Genomic DNA, 24609 nt, shown 5'->3' on the forward strand with positions numbered 1-24609 from the left:
TCGTTGCTGTGTGTGGGCTTCTCTTGTTGCGGAGCATAGGCTCTAGGCATGCGGGCTTCTGTAGTTGTGGCTTGCAGGCTCAGTAGTTGTGGTGCATGGGCTTTGTTACTCCACGGCATATAGGATCTTCCGGACCAGGGCTCGAACCCGTATCCCCTTCATTGGCAGGAGGATTCTTAACCACTGAGCCACCCGGGAAGCCCCAAAAAGGTAAACTTTTAAAAAAAATTTTATTGGAGTACAGTTGCTTTACAACGTTGTGTTAGTTTCTGCTGTACAGCAAAGTGAATCAGCCATATGTATACATATACCCCCTCTTTTTTGGATTTCCTTCCCATTTAGGTCACCACAAACCATTGAATAGAGTTCCCTGTGCTACCCAGTAGGTTCTCATTAGTTATCTAATTAGTTTTATATATAATAGTGTATATAAGGAGGGGGGTGGGATGAATTGGGAGATTGTGTAAAAATTGCGTAAAAGGTAAATTTTTAAAAGGTAAATTCAATTTGATCTGAATGCGTTAAATCACCTTCATAGTGCTTTACATTGGGCAACTGAGTCATAAAACATAGATAAAACGAGATCAGTGAAGGTGCTCAACATTTTGAGTCAAGAAGACACAGATTTAAATCCTGCCTTAGTTATGTTCGAACCCTCTTCCTTCCTCAAATCCCTGAGCTTCCATTTCTCTGTGTGTCAAGAGTGTATGGTGATAATAATGCCAACATGGAAGCAACCTAAGTGTCCATCAACAGATGAATGGATAAAGAAGATGTGGTACATATATACAATGGAATACTACTCAGCCATAAAAAGAGTGAAATAATGCCATTTGCAGCAACATGGATGGACCTAGAGATTATTATATTAAGTGAAGTCAGACTGAGAAAGACAAATATCTCAACACTTATATGTGGAATCTAAAAACTGATGTAAATGAACTTATTTACAGAACAGAAGTAGACTCACAGACAAAGAAAAGAAACTTATCATTACCAAAGGGGAAAGGGGGGAAGGGATAAATTAGGATTTTGGAATTAACATATACACACTACTATATATAAAACAGATAAACAGCAAAGACCTATTGTATAGCACAGGGAGCTATGTACAGTATTTTGTAATAGCCTATAATGGAAAAGAATCTGAAAAAGAAGATGTGTGTGTATGTGTGTATGTGTGTATAACTGAATCACTTTGCTGTACACCTGAAATTAACACAACACTGTAAATTAACTATACCTCAGTTTTAAAAAATAGTTTTAAAAAAGTGTATAATGATGACAATGCCTATATCGAGAGTATGATTGCAAAAGTTTCTATAAAAAGGAGTTTAGGAGGGGCAACCTGGGAGGAAGTGCAGGGTCAGAAGTGAGATAGGGGATTGGTCTTGAAAACTCATTAGCTTCTCAAGGTCTATTCGATGTGGCTTTGGTAGAAGTGGGAGTGGGGAGGAACTGATGAAGATCTACTAGCACTACTCATATGATTATTATGAGGATTAATAAGAAAATATAGATTTTACACAGCAGAGTATCTGACACAGAAGAAAAATCAATGAATAACTGTTCTCATTACTGAGTTGGGTTCAGTGAAATTACTGGAATTTTATTCTTTTTGACTGTCAAAAATGGCAATTCCATATGGCTGCAATGTGATATAATTTAATACTGAAATCCCAATATGACATAATAAGTCCATGTCTACCAAGTTATTCAGATCCTTTTTAAGTAAGAAAAAGTGAGAGAGGTATTACTGACAGTATAGTGATTTTTTCTTTTCATACTGATTTTTTTATTTTAATGAAAATTCAGAAGGCTTTACCTCAGGTCACACTATAGTCATTTTTCTGAATAATGGTAAAAGTGAGGAAGCAGGTGGAAGTTTTGATAGAAAACACCCAGGAAGAAGTCAGATGAGGGGTTTTGATGTCTTGTTCTATCATTGTAACAGGCTGTCCGTCTTGTAGAGCATACCCTGTTTCAGTGACTTTAATTATGACCTGAAACTCTCCTGATCAGGTGTTAATATGGCTCACAGACTCCATTTGGTGCTTAAAAAAGGCACAGAATCTCTGCCTGTTGGTAACGAATTGCTCCGCACTTCCTTCCCTCAGAGGCCACCTTATAAACAAGATCTAGTCATATGGGGTGTAAAAATAATTAATGGGGGCTTCCCTGGTGGCACAGTGGTTAAGAATCTGCCTGCCAATGCAGGGGACACGGGTTTGAGCCCTGGTCCAAGAAGATCCCACATGCCGTGGAGCAACTAAGCCCGTGAGCCACAACTACTGAAGCCCACGTGTCACAACTACTGAAGCCTGCACACCAGGAGCCCATGCTCTGCAACAATAGAAGCCACTGCAATGAGAAGTCTGCGCACCACAACGAAGAGTAGCCCCCACTCGCCGCAACTAGAGAAAGCCAGTGCGCAGCAACGAAGACCCAGGGAAGCCAAAAATAAATAAATAAATTTGTAACAAATAAATAAATAATGGACCTGACTGAGCTATTAATACTACGTTACTAACCAGACGAGATATCAATCTAATTTAACTTGCTAATTTCACATTCATGTTTTATCTAACAGCTAAGTGATGAATGAATCATTTTGACTTTCATATGTTTATACTTTATGTTTTTAAATTTCATGAGTGTGTATGCCTTGATTTCTTTTTTAATTTTCCTGTAAGTTCTCATAGAATACTTTGAGAACTTTCTAAATGGAAGAACATATAGGTAAGATTTCGTGAGCTATAACCACTCACTTCAAATGTCTCACCCAGCAATCATAACATTTGCCACTTCCTGAGTCCAAATACTCAGGATATTACATAAGAATATGAGAACCAAGGCAGAGAAATACACGCCTAAATATTTCATCAGAATCCCAGAATCACAAAGAATCCAGGTTTGGCTAAATGCAACCATGATCATTACTCTTGGTCAATAATAAGCCATTAACTCAAGCATTGTAGCTCTCGGGTGACAGAGGAAAGCAGAGGGAAAAAGTATTATTTTAAAATTAGATTTGGTAAGGATTTTCTTGTGTATTTCATGTTTACTTTGTTGCTGTTTTTTGTTTAGTTGAAAGAGGATGAAGGAAGAGAGAATTTTTCTATCTGAACTTTTCTCCACCTCCATCCCTGACTTGATCTCTGGGTCACCCTGGGGAACCCCTATGACACTATTTCTTTGTCTATTTTAGTGTGTGATGTAAGTGAAAAAAGAATGTTGAGAACTAAGAACAATGGACGTGGGACAGTGATTGCAGCTCTTAAATTTCCTTTGATTTGATTCAGCTTGACATAAGAAACAAACAAATAACCAAACCAAACAAACAAAAAACCCATGTTATTTCCAGTTCTGGTTCAGCTTCTGACATGAGACTGGGAAACTGAGAGAGCAAAAACCCTGAAAAGGGTGGGAGAAGCATACTCTAGCCAAGCTAACACTGCCCAGAAACCATAAAGACAATGAAGTGAAAATCTTGGCACCTTTGGAGATTGAAAGGGAAATGCATTGAGGATGGTCTTATAGAGAACATGGGGCTTGGGTTCATCACAGCCACTAATCTAATTTATATCTCTACAGATCTGCCAGTTCTGGGCCTTTCATATAAATGAAGTCATACAATATACTGTCTTTTTTGACTGGCTTCTTTCACAGTAGGATTCAGGATGCTGGAGAAGCAGTAGGTAAACTACAACCAGAGGGCCAAATCTGGCCACATACATTTGAGATTTTGGGGTTTTCTTTTAGCTCAACTGAGATCTAACTGACAAAACTGTAAAATATTTAAATATTTAAAGTGTGCAACATCATGATTTGATATACATATGCATTGTGAAAAGATGTCCACCATGAGTTAATTAACATGTCCATCACTGAACATATTTATACTCTTTTAAAAAAAACACTTAAATTCGACTCTTATCAAATTTCAGTTATACAACACAATATTATTGACTATAGTCACCATGCTATATATTAGATTCTCAGACTTTATTCATCTTATAACTGAAAGCTTATACCCATTTACCAGTCTCTTCCTATTTTTCCCACCTCTCAGCGCCTGGAAACCACCATCTTCTCTCTGCTTCTCTGTGTTTGACTTTCTTTTGATTTTGGGGTTTTTCTTAGATTCCACATATAGGTGATACCATGCAGAATTTGTCTTTCTCTTTCCAATAGTTCATTGGTAGTATATAGAGATGCAACTGATTTTTATATAATGATTCTATAACCTGAAGTTTTACTGAAATTGTTTATTACTTCTAATACATTTTTATTGGAGTCTTTAGGGCTTCTAAATATATATAATATCATGTCATTTCTAAACAGAGATAATTTTACTTCTTCCTTTCTGATTTAGATGCATTTACTTCTTTTCCTTGCCTAATTGCTCTGGCTAGGACTTCCAGTACTATGTTGAATGAAAGTGGTGAGAATGAACATCTTTGTCTTGTTTCTGATCTTAGCGGAAAAGATCTCTCCTTTTCACTATTGAGTACGATATTAGCTATACGTTTGTTAGATATGGCCTTTATTATGTTGAGGCACATTCCTTTTATACTTAGTTTGTTTAGAGGTTTTATCACTAAAAGATGTTGACTTTTGTCAAATGCTTTTTCTGCATCTATTGAGATGATCACATGATTTTTACCCTTCATTTTGTTAATGTGGTATATCTCATATTGATCTGTGGATGCTGAACAATCCTTACGTCATATCCCTGGAATAAATCCCATTTGATCATAGTGTACTGTAACAGTCCTTTAATGTACTTTTAAATTTGTTTTGCTAATATTGTGTTGAGGACTTTCGCATCTATGTTTAGCATCTATGTCTGCTAATATTTTGTTGAGGACTTTTGCATCCAGGATACTGGCCTGTAGTATTCTTTTCTTGTGGTGTCCTTGCCTGATTTTGTATCAGGGTAATGCTGGTCTCATAAAATGAATTTGGAAGTATTCCCTCCTCTTCTGTTTTTTGGGAAGACTTTGAGAAAAATTAGTATCAATTCTTTAAATGTTTGGTAGAATTCAGCATTAAATCCATCTTGTTCTGAAATTTTCTTTGTTGGGTAGTTTTTGATTATTGATTCAATCTCTCTAAAAGTAACTGGTTTGTTCAGGTTTTCTATTTCTTCATGCCTTGGTCTTGGTAGATTGTATGTTTCTAGGACTTTATCCATTTACTCTAGGCTATCTAATTTGTTGGTTTATAACTGTTCCCGGTAGTTTCTTATAATTCTTTATATTTCAGTGTTAGCAGTTCTAATGTCTCCTCATTCATTTCTGATTTTATTTCTTTTTTTTTCTTAGTTTAGCTAAAGGTTTGACACTTTTGCTTACCTTAAAAAAAAAAAAAAAACAGCTCTTAGTTTTATTGTCTTTTTAGTTTCTACTTCATCTTTTTCTGATCTGATCTTTAGCTATTTTTTTCTCCTGCTAAATTTGGGTTTAGTTTGTTCCTTTCTAGTTTCTTGAGGTGTAAAATTAGGTTGTTCAATTCAGACTTTTTTTCTTGGAAACTATGTATTCAGGCTCCTTTCAGGGAAAGAGTGGAAAACAGGCACTTTTGCCTTCTCTCTTTGCACTGAGCCCTGGGGGATAGCCACAAGGGCTGTTCAGGTCCCCATTAAGAACTACTTCTTTATATGCTATAGTCTTGTGGGTCTTGTGGATGCTGGCTCCACTGGCTTTCAGAGCAAGGGGTCCATCCCTCAGCTGTCAGCCTTAAAGGTTATCAGCACTATATGTGTGGCCCAAACACTTCACTCCTCAGGGAGAAGCTGGGATTTAGCAGTTCCCTCTTGATTGTATGGTATTGTGCTGGGGTGGGATTGTTCTCAGCCTTTCTTACCTGTCTTGATGTGGATATTTTCTTACTCTCCACATGTACAGGAGACATTCATCTCATTTCTGGATTTCCTTCAGAAGGAATTGCTTCATGGGTAGCTGTACATTCAATGCATCCATGAAAGGAGGGAAGTTCAGGAGCCTCCTGTATCACCTTCTTGGTCCTTCCCTCCACACCCATTTGTTTGCATGTTATCTATGGTTGCTTTCATTCAACAACAGCAGAATTGAATTGAATTAAGTAGTTGCAACAGAGAACATATGGCTCACAAAACTGAAAATATTTACTATCTGACCCTTTACAGAAAAAATTTGTTGATCTCTGGACTGTAGTAATTCAAAAGGAAGGGAAGAATATCACAACAAAAGCAGGAAATTATGAATAAGCATAATACATTAGCGGGCAGAAAGGACATCAATCTGCTCTAAGCAGGATACCCTGGAAGTAGTGAGTGGGGGAAGGAAAGTATCAGGTTGGAAAGTCCACATTATAAGTATAAATAGTCTTGATTACCAGATCAAAGTGTTTTCACTTCTTTCTGCATGTAGAAAAACAAGCCATTTGAAGGGTCTTTCCTTAGTATTATGAGGTTGTTATTTTAATTTAGCAGTTATATAAGATAAACTAAATAGGAAATCCCCAGAAAAACTTACCTTCAGGATGCATCATACAGAAGACTGGAAATGGACCAACTCAGGTAAAAACTAGGATTCCCTGATACTCCATTCCCTTATACTCCATTCCCTTATACTCTAGTTCAAAGATTGCCTCTTCTCCATAAGAGTGAACCATTTATCGATTTTTTTTTCCAAAGTGAACCACTTAGATTTTCTTACTCCAAGCATTTTTCCTCTCCTTCCTTGTTTTTTTCTACTTTCCACCCTTAACTTACTGCGTATATAGCTCTGCCAGCTTGGATCAATTCTTAAAGCCTCAGAAGAGACATCTCTTGCTGAAGCTGGATTTGCTGCTCAGCGGCAGCCTGAAAGTTAATAATGGGACCCTATCACCAAATAATAACCATTACTTTCCTAATGTCCCTGAAACATTATTAAAATGTAGCACTATAACCCCTTATAGGCAATTTACCTCTGTAAAAGGTCATCTGCAAGTACAGTACTTAAAAATATGCCACAAGGAGCTGGGAGATTACGTGCTGAACCATTCACCACCCAGCATAAGTCTTACATCAAATGGTCACATTTTAAATGTATCCGCTCTCTCTTACACATGGCAATGGAATGTTCTCTGGTACATGTTCATTCACAGCAGAACACATCCCATCTCCCTCAGTTTTCTAAATATTTTGAGCATTCCTTGGGCTTAGGGATGCTAACAAATCAAACGCTTAGGCAAGTGAGCTTTACCTTCAATGAGTCTTACCACTCTTTTCCGTGACCTGAAAGATACCAAGGGTCTTCATGCTTCCCATAGACTATCCATAACCCCCTACTTCAACCACATTTTAGCTTTCTTTTCTCAACAGTATCTTATGCTCTAGACTTTACTCAATTTCTGCTTCTCCCAAAAGACTGACACGAGGAAGTTCCAGTTTACACTCTCCGTTGGTCAGCTTTAACAAAATATTATAGACTAGATGGTTTAACAGCAGAAATTGATTTCTCACAGCTCTGGAGGCTGGGAAGTCCAAGGTCAAGGACACAATCAAGCAAAAAATATAAAGGAACTAACACAGGGAGAAGAAAGTTGTTGAGATAAGAAGATTAAAATGATTTTTTTTAAATATCAGTGGACTAATAATAGAAAATATTCCATCCATGAAGAACAGGATATTCTAAGAAAGAAAATTCAGAGAACAAATTAAAACAACTCATAAATTAAAAGCACGCTAGGAATCAAGAGTTTCAGAAAAAAGATAAAATATATGCTTGAAGAAATCTCCAGGAAGTAGAGCATAAACAAAAGAGATAAAAATGAGAAAGTAAAGATAAGAAAGCTGAAGGTCCAACCCAGAAAAACAAATTGAAATTAAAAGAGTTCTTGGAAGAGAAAAGAGAGGAAAAGGACAGGAAGAATCATGAATAAACTAGTTTAAGAAAACTTCTAAAAAACCGAAGGATAGTTTCCAGGTTGAAAAGTCCTACAAGAATCCAGCAAAATGCCTAATAATACAGAAGGCATAATACTGTAAAAATGCACCTCACTGGTGTGTTGGAGTACCAGTTGATGGTGTATTAAATTAAGAATATTCAGATTACGACCTGCTGAATGGGGAGGCACAACGCACCCACCCACCCATGGGCCAGCAGGTAGCTCCCCCTCAGCATCCCAGCTCCCACCTCGGAAAAGTGAAAACTCAGAGGTTGTTTTGATTAAAGACCCAGAACATTCACACAAAGGACATAAAGTCAAAGATTTATTACTTACAGATCCCACAAAGAGGAGAGGGGGATGCAATGAGCTGGGGAAAGGGCAATCCTCCATCCCGGGTCACAAGCAAGTAGGAGATGGCAGGGTACCAAGCCCCTATTATTTATATGGTGGTTGGGACAGAGGTCACTAATTTTTCATCGGCTCAACTGTAAGTGGTTATTTTAAAAGATGCCCTGGGAAAAGCAATGGCAGAGCTTGTGATAGGAATCCTAAGCTCAGGTCCTTCCTAAATGTCTAGACTCTGGGCGTGAGCAGGATAGTCATACATACATGTAAAACACCTAGGCAGCAACTCAAAAGAGCTGTTTTCTCATTACCATTTGGAGATAGTAGTAGATATTTAACTACCCCGGTTAGAAGAAAAAGAGTCTTCAGATTTCTGAAAAGCAACACTGAAACCTGTATCGATGCCTTCACAGTTCTGAAGAAAAACAATTTCCAACATAGAATTCAATACCCAGGCAGACTACCAATCAAGAATAAGAATACCCTGAAAATATTTTCAAATCAATCCGTTCTCAAGCTATTAACCTCCCACAAATTTCTTTCATAGAAAGCTATGAGGAGATTTTTTTTTTTCCCCAAAATGAAGAAGTAAACTAGGACAGAATACTTTATGGGACATAAGAAACAAGAGATAACAATACAAGAGAGAAGCAGAGAACCACCAGCATGATGGTGCAGAGGGTTCCCAGTATAACTACTATGCACCAAATGCAGAGTGTAATGAGTCCAGATTGAAGCAAGTTCCAAAATTTGTGGCCAGGAACAGCGCAGGGCCCCATATTTACAGCCAGCTTTTCCTCCAGAGTGAAGTGTTAAGCATACTAAAATTAAGAGAACGCTCACTTTTATTGGTGGCATCCATCACGGTGACGGTGTGTGGCTAAGAGTAAATGACAAGACAATGACGACATGTGTTCCTATCAGAATGCTTACATCAAAGCCTGTTTTCTCTGTTTTAATCAATGTCCTGGCAAGAGCTATCTCCATCCTATAAACTACAATGCAGAATAAAGCACAAATCTGCACAAAAGGAATTCTCCTATGTACACAGTAGCTTATATATATATATGGAATATTTCTGAAGGATTCTTTTTTTTTTTTTTTTTTTTGATACTGAATGTTTATTCAAGACTAGTATGCAGAACATTTACAGTCCCATGGAGGACTCACAAATATTTTAAATTCAGGATGTGGATTTAACATTCACAGTGCATAAGGCGAAAGGTGTATCAACTATGTACCTGCAACTTCATGTGAAAGAGAAGTTTACTTTAGCAAATACTTCCTTTACATAGAGGAAAATGTCCTTAAACATATCTACTTTAATTTTAGTATACTCAGAGTAGGGAAAAAACAGTGTTTCCTTTTATACAGGTCTCAAGAATTAAATAAAATTGACTCCATAGATCATGGTTAAGAAACACATGGTAAAGAATGGTTTCAAAATACTTATATTTTTGTTTTCAATGAAACTCCCCCAAATTGATTTTCTTTAACAACAAAGAGTCTTTATTCCACTTGATAACATTTTTCATGTTAAGCGATATTATATGCTTGTCCTCTTTAAACATTTAAAACAATTAGGACATAGAGGCATTATCTAAAGTTTCAAACTGATAGAGAAGTCAGTTTACACATCTTCGTCTTATGAATAGTGAATAAAACAAGGTACATTCTGCTGTGAATGTAATGAGAAAAAGTACTCTTAGCAAAGTAGCCCTCCCTCTTTACCATTACTTTCATTCCATCACACAGAAGGCAAAGAAAACAATTCCAATACTTCAATATCTGCTAAGGATGATCTATGGCCCTTGGAGTATATGTATGCGTGGACACACCCCACATGCACATCTATGTAAGTATGTCTGTCTGTATGTATTTAATCAATACAACTGGAGGAATTACATACAACCATGAAAAAATACAATAAAAGCAATAAATGAAAAATACTAAGTGAATAAAAGTTAACATAAGCCATAGGAGATTTCAGAGAAGGGACAGGCCCGTGGATAAGAGATTAAGACTTCAAGGTGAAAGTGATATTTGTTCTGAACCCTAAAGGACAACTATAACTGTGAAAAGCTGGGAGATGAAGGTAGGAGATTCCAGCTTCAGAACTGTGAATTAAGATTTTTAAAGACGCATGCTCACCAAAGCATTTCCGGAAGAAAAAAATGGAAGAGCATAAGCGGAAGGGGGAAAAGAGGAATCTATGGAGGAGACCTTATATGCCTTAACTTTGAACTCTATTCTGGAATTACCAATGAACCATTAATGGAATTTTAAACCAAGAAGTGGTATGATCAAAGCAGTCCCTTAAGGTCAAAAGGCAGGTATGCAGGCAATACTGGATAAGGAAGAGACTGAAGGTAGTAAGTCATAATCAGAATGGTTTAGGAGAAAGTGACAAATTTAATATACTTTTGTTTATACTACTGGCATACAAAGGACAGGGAAGAATGCCAAAAACTCTCAGCCTATCACAGGTATGACTCACTTAACAACAATGTGGTTTTTGTAAATCCATTAATACCCAGAGATATTTTGATCTTTTGATTCTCAGTAATTCAGGGCCCACACTTAATTGGTGAACTTCAGCTTCCTCACCAGAGGGCTAAGATCTCTAAAGCAGTATGTATGTAATAGTGTACCTAGCTTCTTTAAGATACCCCAGGGCTAAATGTGAATCTGTATCCCCTAGCAGTGGCTCTCAAGCTTTTTACTGAGCCTAAGAATTACCAGGGAAGCTATGTAAAATGCAGGTTTCTAATCCTCATTTTAGACCTACAGAATATATGTTTTTTTAAGAGGTATCCCAGGTAATTCCTCAAGTCCACCTTAAACAAGTCATTTAAGCTCCCTAGCTTTGCTACCATTATCTGTAAAATAGGTACAATATCACTGTCTTACAGAGGTGTGAGAATTAAATGATATAATATGTATTATTAAGTATCCAGGAATAGCCCTGGCACTTTGTAGATGCTAATATGATAGCTCTACCTTCTCCTTTACATGTTAATTTTGGATTTACTGATACTGGGTTTCTTAAGACTAGAGGATAGTTTCCCAGTAGACTTACAGAGTCCCTATTTGTTCTATTAACTAATAAAAGAATATGGAACCTTAGGAGAAGCTTTTCTCTTCCTCTTTCTTTTCTGCTGCAAATAAGGTAGTTATATGTGCTTTTCTTCTGTCTTTTCTTACAAAAAAAGACTGGCCTTCAAACTTGGATCAAACAAGCAACACAGAGAAAGTAAGCCAAAATGAGTGAAGAAAGAACTGTTAGGCCCATCCACTTCCACAACTCCTCCCTTCAACTTTTCTCCTCTTCTTGCCAGTTTCCTGGCAAATTGAACAAGGTTGTGATGGTTAAGAGTTGGGGCTAGACACAGGGGTGCTGTAGGTGCTATCACCCTTCCAGCATGTGCTTAACCTCCTGGTTTGCAGAGGGCAATGGCATGTATTCACTTGGATGCTAAAGACAAGCCCTTTTCTTGGCCAGGGGGTCTGACTACATGAGGCAGGACACTGTACAAGAGGCCTCACATCTGACTCTCATTTAGAGTCCAGAAGGCCCACTCCTTCAGCCATATCCTACATCCTGGCCTTTTAGTTACTTCTAGGAGGTCTTGTTGGTATATTAAGAAAGGAAAATAGGGTCAAATCCTAGCTTCACCACTGACTTAGCTGTGTAACACTGAACAAGTTATTTAAGCCCAAATTCAATTTTCTCAAGTTAATTTGAAGCTGTTCTGTAGGCAGTGGGGAACTGATGGTTTTTGAGGAGGAAAGTAACAAACAAAATTAGCTCCCTTAACCTGCTGTATAGCACAGGGAGCTCAGCTCAGAGCTCCGTGATGGCCCAGTTGGGTGGGATGGGGGGGGGGGGGCGGGGGCGAGGGAGGGAGGTCCAAGAGGGAGGGGATGTGTGTATGCGCATGGCTGATTCACTTCACCATGCAGCAGAAACCAACACAACATTGCAAAGCAACTATACTCCAATAAAAAATTTAACCAAAAAAAATAGCTCTCTTCTCCCAAAACAGTGCCCCTCCAAAAAAAACCAAACACAGACTAATTTTTTAATTTACAATTTTTCTGTTAAAATAAAAAACTAGAGTTAAATTCTCAAAGTCTAAATTAGACTAAATATAAAACTGCTATACAACGCACTGAAAGGATTTATAGTTAGCATCCCTCAAAAGTATCTGGTCATCTTCCACCTTTTTCCTTTTTCCTAAATTCATTCTGCTCTAGTCTTCACTATCATCACATGCACTTTATTCCATCAAACATCATTTTTCAGGAACAACCTACCTGAATAATCATTAAGCCTCTTTAGAGCTTTCCCAAACTTAAACTTTGTCGTTTTGATTTTACACCCCAAAGCATTACTTTCCTCACTTTTTTTGCTTAGTACCAGAATGTTCTAAAAAGAAACAATAAAAGTTGTTTATTTCCCTAAAAAGAAAGATCAGTATATCCAATGGCTATTAAGTTAACCACTTAATAAAACACATCAAAAACTACTCATCCTTATGTTAATTAACTGAAACTAGAACATAATGAATTAGTTAACCTAATACTTTGCCATTTATTTCATGCTTACAAGATTACGCACAACCTAAGTGTCCATCATCGGATGAATGGATAAAGAAGATGCGGCACATATATACAATGGAATATTACTCAGCCAGAAAAAGAAACGAAATTGAGCTATTTGTAATGAGGTGGGTAGACCTAGAGTCTGTCATACAGAGTGAAGTAAGTCAGAAAGAGAAAGACAAATACCGTATGCTAACACATATATATGGAATTTAAGAAAAAAAAATGTCATGAAGAACCTAGGGGTAAGACAGGAATAAAGACACAGATCTACTAGAGAATGGACTTGAGGATATGGGGAGGGGGAAGGGTAAGCTGTGACAAAGCGAGAGAGTGGCATGGACATATATACACACTACCAAACGTAAGGTAGCTAGCTAGTGGGAAGCAGCCACATAGCACAGGGAGATCAGCTCGGTGCTTTGTGACCACCTAGAAGGGAGGGATAGGGAGGGTGGGAGGGAGGGAGACGCAAGAGGGAAGAGATATGGGAACATGTGTATGTGTATAACTGATTCACTTTGTTATAAAGCAGAAACTAACAACAACAACAAAAAAGAAATCAAAATGGCTTCTCGTAACTTGTTTGCTTTCGAAATACTTCACATTTCAACCCCATATCCATACAAAGAGAGAAAATCCAAACATACTCTCCCTACCTAAAATCAGCAGAGAAGGCTAAAAAGCATTATTTAGGACTTTTTTAGACCTTGAAAAACAGTTACACTCCCAATGTGTATCTAAATTACAAATCAGTTTTTATCCTGTGACACTGCTTCAACTTAAGTTCATCATAGTTAAATTGACTGGGCTACTGCTTCATCTTTCAAGTCAGATGGAGATTCTTTTGCATCAAGGCTCTTATTCAAGATTTCTTCTTCAGCAAAATTGACTGTTAAATTAGGCAGAAGTTCTCCAAGACTACATGGTATTGTGGTTCTCAATCTTTGTTCCACTGAAGAAAACCTAATTAGTGGTGAAAGAGACCGTTTTCTTTCACCAAGGGACATGCGTGAAGATGGTTTTGTATAGTCAGCGTGCAAATCATGAGTGCCCAAACAGTTAAGCATATCATCAGTTTGCATGTATTGGGAAGTAAGGCTCAGTTCAGGTTTGTCTTTCAAGTGTTTCAGGATTAGAGAGGCAAATTTCTTCCCTTTGCTTGGACAGAGATTTCTTCAGAGCTTCATATCCACTGCAAGTAGCCTGTGAATTAAAGTCTGATTCTGGAGTAGTTTGTCTTCCTTCCACAACACCTTCTGGGAAAATGCCACTGTGCAGAGGACTATTTGCTTCCAGTTTAAAATTGGCCTCTGTACTACTGGAGCTATTAAGACTTAAGTGACCAACTTCTTCTGGAAGAGTTTCATGTAATATGCCAAAATCACTATCTTTAAAATTGGAACTAATTCCACTTGATACCTGAAAAGAGTTCCATAACATACTTTTATGCGTGGAAAGATCTCTGTAAAAAGCTTTCGAGTGGTTTGAGATTTTAATATACTATTCTTCACTGCTACCTATCACATCTCTCCTACTGCCTACAGCAGGGGAGAATGTCTCTATTTGGCTAGTTTCTAAAAGCTTGTTCTGTAAAGCTGTACGTTCCAAATCTTGCTTACAAATTATGTCCTTATTTAACAAATCTGACAGATTTTGTGTTGTTGGTTCACCTATGTAACTGGTCACCACAGGTTTCTGAAGCACACACTTAAGGCAATCTGAAACAACTTTCTCTTCAGGCAGATGAGAATGGCTAGAATCGGACACAGTGGTTGCTGAGAAAAAACTGGCCCTGTTAAACTCTTTTTGATCATGCACCACAGGTAAGGATTCTGGCAACACTTCTCTGTGTTCAGTATCCATCTGATTGGTTCTGTACTTCTGTTTTCTTCTATTTTAACAGCTTTTCTCCATGAGCTCCTAATATCACTTATCAAGTTTTCTGGAGTTCAGGGAACTTGATTCCTTGTTAAGAACAGGTTAGAAACTAGAGAGTCAATTAGTTCCTCTAACATTACTTCTTTTCCTTTAGAAGGTTGTGGTGAATCAGCTAAAACTGCCCTTGCAACCTCTTCTACCAGATGATCTTGCTATTTTTGGAATGGATCACTTTTTTAGCTGGCAGAGACCCTCCAAATGCACTACTCTTTGCAATATTTGATGATGAAGAGTCTTCCACTTCAAATTCTGGTGTTTTCTTAGAAACTGTTTCATTTTTCTCTCTAGAAGATGTCAGCTTCCTGTCCTTTTCAAGTAGCGTAACACTGTTTCTATCTGATGGTGAAATGAGCTGTAACAGGAAAGAAGCAGGGCTCTTGGCTAGATCACATTTAGTTTCCAGTATGTCATTTGCCCTTCTTGCAATCATTTTCCTGGATATGTTCCTTAGGTGTATCTGGAAGTGAAGCAGGGTACTGCAAAAGAATACTCTTTGTGTATGCTTCTTCTGAGGCAGGATCAAATGAAAGGGGAGACATAGGTGGTAAAAGATCCACAGCTGGAGTCCAACCTTTAATTAGACTGAAAGGAGACAGGCCGAGAAATTCTTTCCAAATTTTATGCCATTCTTCTTGTTTTTCAACAATAGAATGTCTTATAGTTGTGAGATCTTCTTTTATTTCATACCTCATATGTTTCAGATCTGACAGTCTTTCTCTCTGAAATTTGGTCTCTTTTTCAAGGAAGTGAAGGTCTATTGTCAGTCTTGCTTGGTCAGCCTGACAATGTTCACATTTCATTACTTTCAAGACTTCATTTAATAACTGAATAACTGTTAAGAGATTCAATTTTCCAGCCTCATAAACATTTCCTATGTGCAACTGACACATTTGTTTCTCAATTTTGTCAGGTAAGAGCCTTGGAATATTGATAGCAACATTAGTTCCACCTAAAGTATATTGGTTAACAAGACTAAGGACTGAACTAACAACTTCTCTTTTTCCAAAAACATGAATGTTTCATTCACTGAAGCCCACAAAGACCGAACCTTTTGAATTTTCTCTTGTATATTACTTTGGTCATCATAGGGTTCCATTTTTTTAATTTGGTTTTGCTGTCCTATACATTCTGATCTCAAATTTCATGCTTGTTTAACTGACAATTGTGCATTTTCCTGGCATTTTGAGGTAACACAATCTTCTCTCTGCAAAATTTGTAAAAATCTGTTACGTGCTACATGGCATCTGGCAATGCACTTGTGCAAATCTTGTGGCTTTACATTAAATGTCTCTGTAAAATGTACAGAATTTTTAGAATGGGTTTTTATATTTTTTATTGCAACAAATCTTGCAAAGTGATACATCAAATGAATAAACTTAGGACCACCAGGAGAGAAATAGTGAACCCACAACTGGAGAAAAGCTACTTCCACATTCAGCAGAAATCTTTTTTAACCATTCCCAGCAATGTTTTCGGAATTCAGTATCACTTTTTTGGTCAAATGGAGGCCAACAAAGTTTGAACACTTCTTTACTGAGAGACTGGTCAAGCGTTTGAAACAAAAAATAAGAAACTATTTGAAAGGCCTCACGGTTCAACTTGTCAAACATGTTCACTCCGAGGTGCGTGTGTGACACCATCTTTCCACAGGCTACGGTCGCCGAGCCCAGCTCGAAGCCGAGTGCCTGCAGATACATCCAGAGATGCTCCTTCTCCAAAGTGGTGACCCAGGCCGAACTCATCTTCGTGGTAGGCAGGGCCCGGCAAAGGAAGAAAGCGCAGGGTCCAGCGACCAAAAGGGCCCCTCAGGCTTTTTCCCTACGGGCAGCCTGACGTGACTGCGACCCCTCCATTGCCACTGCCTGATCCTCTCTCGTCTGGAACCATTTCGCCTCAAATGGTCTCAAATGCCTCAAGTGGCCTGAGACTCTAAAGTCTCAGGGAAATAGAGCCTCTAAGGGTAGTACGGAACAGCAGCCAAAGGGAAGTCCTGAAGGATTCTTTATAAGCTGGTAGCAGTACTAGCCCCCAGGAAAAGGAACTGGAAGGGCTAGAGGAGAAAAGCTGATTAAAGGCTTACTTTTTACAATTTACCCTTTTGATCTTTTTAAAGATTATAATATGTTCCTGTATTATACAATGACTAAATGATTAAAATAAAGTATATTTCCTACTAATTATTATAAATACATACACTTTTGATTCAGTGATTTTATTTGTGGGAATTTACCCAACAAAGAAACCTAAATATGTACAAGATGACATGGGTAGGTAGGTGATTGTTCATTAAAACATTGCTTGTAATACCAAAACCTGGCAACAATACCCATAACCATTAATAGGGCAACAGTGAAATAAATGAAAATATTATATGAATGTAAGTAATCTTGATAAATATCAATGAATTAAATGAATTTAACCCTAATTTCTAACAAACATATGACCAGAAGCTCAATGACAGTATAATTGGGGAAATATAAAGTAAAATATCAATGAAAGAGACTTCCATATCCATTAGATTAACAAAGTATGACAATATCATGTGTTGGTTATGATGTAGGGAAACCGAAACTCTCAAGCAGTGATTTGCCAGTCTTTTGTCAGAACCTAAATATCCCCAAGTTTTCAACCCATGGGGTCTACTAGTCTTCAACATGGGCTGTCCAAAAGGCCCAGTCATCCTCCCATATACCCCCCCCAAAAACATCTAACGTTCACTCTTTCAAGAAACCTCCCTGTGCTTCCCTGGTGGTACAGTGGTTGAGAGTCCACCTGCCGATGCAGGGGACACGGGTTCGTGCCCCGGTCCGGGAAGATCCCACATGCTGCGGAGCGGCTAGTCCCGTGAGCCATGGCCACTGAGCCTGCGCTCCGCAACGGGAGAGGCCACGGCAGGGAGAGGCCCGCGTACCGCAAAAAAAAAAAACAAAAAAAAAGAAACCTCCCTGGTGGGTACAAGGTGCCTTCCTCACTGTTTGCAGCCGACGTCCACATTTACAGCCCAGAATCCTGATCCCTGTTGCCCTGTCTGCTTTCTTGATCCTCTGGTGTGGGATCTTTTAGTTTCTCTCATCTTTTTCATTAGTGGAATCTACAGCATTATATCCACCAAAGTTTTTATCTGTCCACCTTCAAACGCTTGTTGTCCTATGCCTTTGATTCTGCACTTCATGCTTATTGCTTACTGTTATCATTGCTATAGCAGCATGATAGTAGAGTGGGCAGACAACATGTTTTTTTGGGAGATGGAGTGAGAAAGAGAAAAAAAGCAAAGAGCTAACATTTATTGAGCATTAACTAAATGCCCACAACTCTATAAAATTTATTTTTTATTATTAAAAAAAATCTTTGAAAGGAAGGCAATATTATTTTCCCCATTTTACTCATGAGGAAGCCGGTCTCGTTTTTGCTTTTTCTTAAAATTGTGTGTGTGTGTTTGTTTTTTACTTGTGTGTGTGGAGACCAAGGAGGGTTCTGAGCAAAGACAACACTTCTCTAAAAGTGAAGCACTTTTGCGGTTAGATATGATCTCCGTAACCTGACCCCCATCCCTACCCCTCTCACCTCCATGACCTTTCCTCTTACTGCCCTTCCCATCCTAGAGTCATCCAGCAGCCCTGGCCATCTTGGTTTCCTCACACACTCCAGACATGCAGACATTCTCAGGACCTTTGCACTTGCTGCTTCCTCTGCTTGGAATACCTTTCCCCCCAGTGACTCACTCCCTCACCTCTTGCAGGTCTTTGCTCAAACCTCTCCTCAATAATAACTACTGAACTTAAAACTGTAACTCCCTGTCACAGTCCTCCCTACCGCTCTTGCCTTTTTGTTTTTCTTCACTGCACTTCACTTACCAACATCTGATCAGCTAAATATTTTATTTATTTGTGCACTCTCTGTCTTCCCCACCAGAACGTAAATTCCATAGGACAGGCAGGGACTTTTATCTGATTGGTCACTTCCTATGTCTAGACCATTTCCTGGCACATAGCAAATGTTCAATTAACATCTACCAAATGAAGTGAAATAAATGAATAAAGTTTAGGAAATTTTGAGTTAGGCAAAGTTATTCCGATTTCTTAGCTGCAGGAGAAAGTGCCTCTAGTATTCTCATGAGCATTTTCAATCACCAAGAATAGAATGCATGCATAATTTCCCAAACTTATGTGGACATATAGATCTCTTTTCATGGAGCAGCTTGTAGGGACTTGTGCTTAAATGGAGATAGGTTTGTAAGAGCAGGTTTTGATGAGAAGGGGAAGGGGGAGGACACTAGAATGCAATGTGTCTGAAGTGAAGTGGGAGAAAGCAATTCATTCATTCACTTGTTTGTTCAGAAAATATCTATCAAGTGCACCTGATGGGGCTTGAGCCCTTCCAGGCTAAGGGGACAAGGCAGAGATCAAAAGCCGCTGGGGTCCCAGCTTTCACAGAGCTCATGTCCTCTTCTGACCTCTCTGACTTTGCTGACTGCTTTTAATCCTATAAAACACAGGGAAAAATGTTCCAAGCCTACGTTACTCTCCTTCTAAGACTTTTCTTTCTGAAACAAATACAAATGCCATATGATATCACTTAAACATGGAATCTAAAATATGACACAAATGAACCTATCTGCGAAACAGAAACAGAATCACGGACAGAGAACAGACTTGTGCTTGCCAAGGGGGAGGGGGTTGGGGGGAGGCATGGACTGGGAGGTTGGGGTTAGCAGATATAAGCTTTTATATACAGAATGCAAAGACAACAAGGTCCTACTGTATAGCACAGAGAACATATTCAGTATCCTGTGATAAACCACAATGCAAAAGAATATTAAAAAAGAATGTATATATATGTATAACAGAATCACTTTGCTGTACAGCAGATACTAACATTGTAGATCAACTATGCTCAATAAAAAAAGTTTAAAAAGACTTTTCTTTCTGATTAGAATATATAGAAGTATAATTAATCCCTGGGTGAAGATGCCACACGCATATTTGTGAAGCAACACAAGCTATGGATTTCCTAGCTCCTCTGATTTCATCCCTTCAGGGTCTGCACCATAATCAATAGCCCACCATCTAGAAGGTATGACTGAGGAATCCCAGAGAACCACCATCGACAGAATTGTACTCTTTCATCCTATCTTCCTTTGCAGCAAGGGAGATGATCATAAAGCAGAAGAAAAGGGGCTGGCTAGAATACTAATTGTCAAGAGATTGCTTTATCATCTCCAGTAGCCAATAAATATAAATAAAGAAAGAATTTTATCCTTAAGGTCTTGTCTTCCTGATAGAACAGGGCAACAGCTTATTGTTCAGTGAGTTATTGTACCTAAAATTTCCCTCTGAAAATTACTTGTCATGGCAACAGGCAAGCGTCATCCCTGAAGCCAGCTGCCTGAAGCAGATAGATTGTTTCAATTATCTAATTTGCACAGTGAATGAACCCTGCTTATAGGAAATCCATAGGTGGTTGGCAGTGGCAAATGGCGGCTGTGACATGTTGGGAGGCGGTAGATTTATATTCTTTCTGAAAATACAGAGCAGGATTGTAATTTTCTGTAAACATTCACAGAAGTAAAAGGAGGAAGAGCAGGAAGAAGGGAAGAACTCATTATAACTTCCCCTTTTGTCTTGGCTCCTGGGATGTACCTTTTCTTTCCAAATTGCCCTTTCTCTGTGTGTGTGTCTAGTTCAGACAATGCTACATGTAGGCATAGACGCTTTTGCGGTCTATTATCCAACTGGCCCGCCCTCTTCCCACTGTGCCTCTTACAGTGCTTTGGAGGTGTTAGATATATGGCCAGAAAATGTCCCTAAGAACTCCTTGGCTTCAAGGCAAAGTGCTGTTTCACAAAGGAAATTTCCCACCCAGATAGCTGTCCTTGGTTTTGATTAAACCAGGGAGGAGGTTGCCTTGTGATGAGTGCATTCTCACCCTCCAACTCAGCCCTCAGGAGTGTGTTACTCACTAATATGGTCCTTCTTTGCTCCTTCCCACCCTTCCTATCCTAAACAGGGCTGATACAGCTCTACATTTACCTCCCTTTCTCATTTCCCCTATTCTCACCAACCTCTACATATTCTGTTTGTGGCTTTTTTAGGGAAGACAGTTTAAACCAAGATGACTACCAAGAAACTTGGCTTTCCCAAAGCAATGAATCTTCATGGTGGAATTTTAGGCACCAAGGGAATTTTTATGTTGCACTGATATTGGATTTTTAAAATTTCTTTGTTTCTTTTTGTAGCCAGTGAGGGTAAGGCACAAAGCCTTCAGTCACACTGTGTGCAGTCAACCTTTCCAATCAAACCCGGTTCTTAGGAGGACTCTCAGACCTGAAGAAACCTGCCAACCATTCATCCTATACTTTCACTTAGATTCTCAATACTTTCCGAGACTGATTACATTTTAAAAATTCCCATTCCCTGCACTGATTTCTTCCTCCGAATAATCACATTTCCTTTTTCCATGGAAATATTTTTTCTTTTTTTTTTTTTTGGCTGCCTTGGGTCTTCGTTGCTGCACGAGGGCTTCCTCTAGCTGTGGCGAGCCGGGGCTACTCTTCGTTGCAGTGCACGGGCTTCTCGTTGCAGTGGCTTCTCTTGTTGCAGAGCACAGGCTCTGGGCATGCAGGCTTCAGTAGTTGCAGCACACGAGCTCAGTAGCTGCAGCAGGCGGGCCCTAGAGTTCAGGCTCAGTAGTTGCAGCACGTGGGCTTAGTTGCTCCACGGCATGTGGGATCTTCTCAGGCCAGGGATTCTCAGTCCCTTGCATTGGCAGGTGGATTCCTAACCACTGCACCACCAGGGAAGTCCCTCCACACAAATTTTTTAAAAAAGAAGAATTTAGTTTCATTGTAATATTTTTGGGGGTGGTGCTGACATTGACTGAGTTGGTTTGTTTTCAAAGGAATGCTTGCTAAATCCCCAAAATGAACAGGGACTTGGGCATTCAGTTATGCATCAGTTCAATACACTTGCTGGGCAAAGTTCAGTTTACAAGGCTAAATTCAGAAATTATTTTCTTTTTAATTCACTGGAAGAACACATAGGAAAAAGGTTTTCTAAAGTCCATAGGCTGGTGTACACTATACTCATCTCCAGAAAATCTAGAGCCATATTTTCACCCTAAAGGCTCTGGTGACAGATAAGAGAAGCTGTAATCATCAATGTTTTAAGTTCTGGCCTTGTGAGAATTTCTGATCTGTCTCCTCTTTTCAATCTTTGTTCAAGGAACATCTGTCTTCAGTTCATTAGTTTAAACTCTAATGACCAAATCAGTAAATGTTTATTTTGTAAACTGGCAAAGAGAAAGACAGAAGCAGCCTCAACCTTTCACTAGTATTTTGTTTATTGTGACAGAAAATGCCATCAGATAAATTAGAGCCAGGAAGCTTTCTTCTAACAGGCACATAACATTTATTAATGAGAGGCTGAGGATCGTTTTGTTTAAAAAAATGAAAAGGGTATTGAAGTAGCATACTTGAATGTTCTGTATCATTGCCCTTTACCTCATGATGAGTTAAGATAATGATGAATCTTTGCAACAAAACCGGTACACTTGGTGTTGTCGGTATTAAACATACTGTGGTATTTGCAAGATACTTCAGGAATAAATGGAGTTAAGCTCTTGTAGAGGGTCAGAATCAAGTGAGAAGTGTGGAGAGTCAAGGGTAAGACAATTTAAATTTTCACAAAATTTGGAATGAGAACTCTATGAAAAAAGGATTTCTTTGACTCCTCGCAGGAGCAGGTGTAAGAGGGATGTTAGATGCACGCATAATTGGCACACACATCACACTACTATCTATACTTTTATTCCCAAAGTGTATCAGTTACATTCTTAAGTTTTATGACTAGGGAATCCCAAAAGCCTGATTCCCTATAAATTGCACCAACCATTATATTTTCAATGCAGATTAATTTATAAATATTTCTACTTGGACTTCCTCTTCATATAAGCCCAGACAAGAAGTTCAGTGAGGCCTGGGCTGACTTTCATGGTGCTATACAGGTACTAGTCTTCCTTAGAGGGGTCTATCAAGATGCTACAGCTTGGGCTTCCCTGGTGACACAGTGGTTGAGAATCCACCTGTCAATGCAGGGGACACGGGTTAGAGCCCTGGTCTGGGAAGATCTCACATGCCGTGGAGCAACTAAGCCCGTGTGCCACAACTGCTGAGCCTGCACTCTAGAGCCCACGAGCCACAACTACTGAGCCCACATGCCCTAGAACCCGTGCACCACCACGAGAGGCCACCGCAATGAGAGAAGCCCCAGCACCACAAAGAAGAGTACCTCCCGCTCGCCGCAACTAAAGCCCACGTGCAGCAGCGAAGACCAAACGCAGCCAAAAATAAATAAATAAATAAATTTTTTAAAAGACAAAAAGATGCTACAGCTTTAAAATACATAAGGATTTTGAAGGGTTCCATTTAAACAGGCTTTGAGCAAGGGCTCAAAACACTGCCAGAAGCATGGGAACAACCAGGAATCAGATTCTGAGCAAGGGGCATGAGGTCACGTTCCAAGGATTTGGCTTGGATCTGCAGTTGGAGAAAGTGTTAAACACGCTGCTGAAAGAACTGAAGACCTCGGCTTCTACGAATAAAGAAACCAATCTCTCACGCTTCATGAAGAAGTTCCTGGATGAACAGACCAGGAACATAAGCTATCTGGAATACCAGCTTAACTATCAGAAGGACTTAGAAAAGGCGGCCAAGAGTGAAGGACGGCCTGAAAAGGCTGCTGAAGCATCTGACATATCAGGTAAAGAGAGAACATCTGAAGGCAACACAGCAAGTCTTCCCACCCCGCAGGTCCCAAAGTCAGCTACTTAAGAATCTTGATCTTCTCCATTTGACAGAAGTGTGCTTTCCTTTTCACCTCACAAATAAATCTGTTTTGCATTAGAAAAACCAGGGCTGGTACAGGCAGCGTGCCTATCAAGGCCAACATGGTGAAGCCAGTCAATTACAAGGACCAGGCAAGGCTGTGCCCACTGATGTGAGGCCTGAAACCAGGCATCCTATACAGTGGTTTAGAAATGAGAGTAAGTCAACTTGGACAGACGGCACAAGAAGCCAGCTTTTTATTCATTCTCTAAATATTTAGAGTACCTCTTATGTGTCAGGTACTCTGTTAGGTGCTAAGGATATACTGGTGGACAAAACAGACTTGGTCCCTACTTAACTGAGTTTATAAATCAGTGGGAAGGAAGACATATATTTTTTAAATTATGACATATATAAAATACACACTAACAAACAGCCTTAGTCTTAAGTGCTATGAAAGGAAAATACAAGAAAAACATTTTTTTTTCATTGATATATAGTTGACACACAATATTATGTGAGTTTCAGGTGTACTAAATAGTGATTTGACATTTACATACATTATGAAATGACCACCACGATAAGCCTAGTAAACATGTCTCCAAAGTTATTACTGCATTATTGACCATATGCCTTCTGCTGTATATTACATCCCCATGACTTATTTATTCTATTACTGAAGGTTTGTATCTTTTGATCCCTTCCACCTAGTTCACCCACCCCCATCCCCTGCCCTTCTGGCAACCACCTGTTTGTTCTATCTATGAGTCTGTTTTCTTGGTTTTTGGTTTTTTCTTAGATTCCACATATATGTGGGATCTATAGCATTTGTCTTTCTCTCTCTGACTTATTTCATTTAGCTAATACCCTCCTGATCCACCCATGTTGTTGCAAATGGCAAGATTTCATTGTTTGTGGCTGAATAATATTCCATTGTATATATACACCACATCTACTTAATCAATTACTCTATCAAT

General features: G+C 38.9%; 1 pseudogene; it reads right to left on the bottom strand.

The window, feature by feature from the left end:
* Nucleotides 1–13667: 13667 nt before the first annotated feature.
* On the bottom strand, nucleotides 13668–16553 carry LOC136125351 (HAUS augmin-like complex subunit 6; annotated as a pseudogene).
* Between the last annotated feature and the right edge of the window lie 8056 nt (nucleotides 16554–24609).

The sequence above is a fragment of the Phocoena phocoena genome, chromosome 7, assembly GCF_963924675.1.
Source record: "Phocoena phocoena chromosome 7, mPhoPho1.1, whole genome shotgun sequence".
Lineage (NCBI taxonomy): Eukaryota > Metazoa > Chordata > Mammalia > Artiodactyla > Phocoenidae > Phocoena > Phocoena phocoena.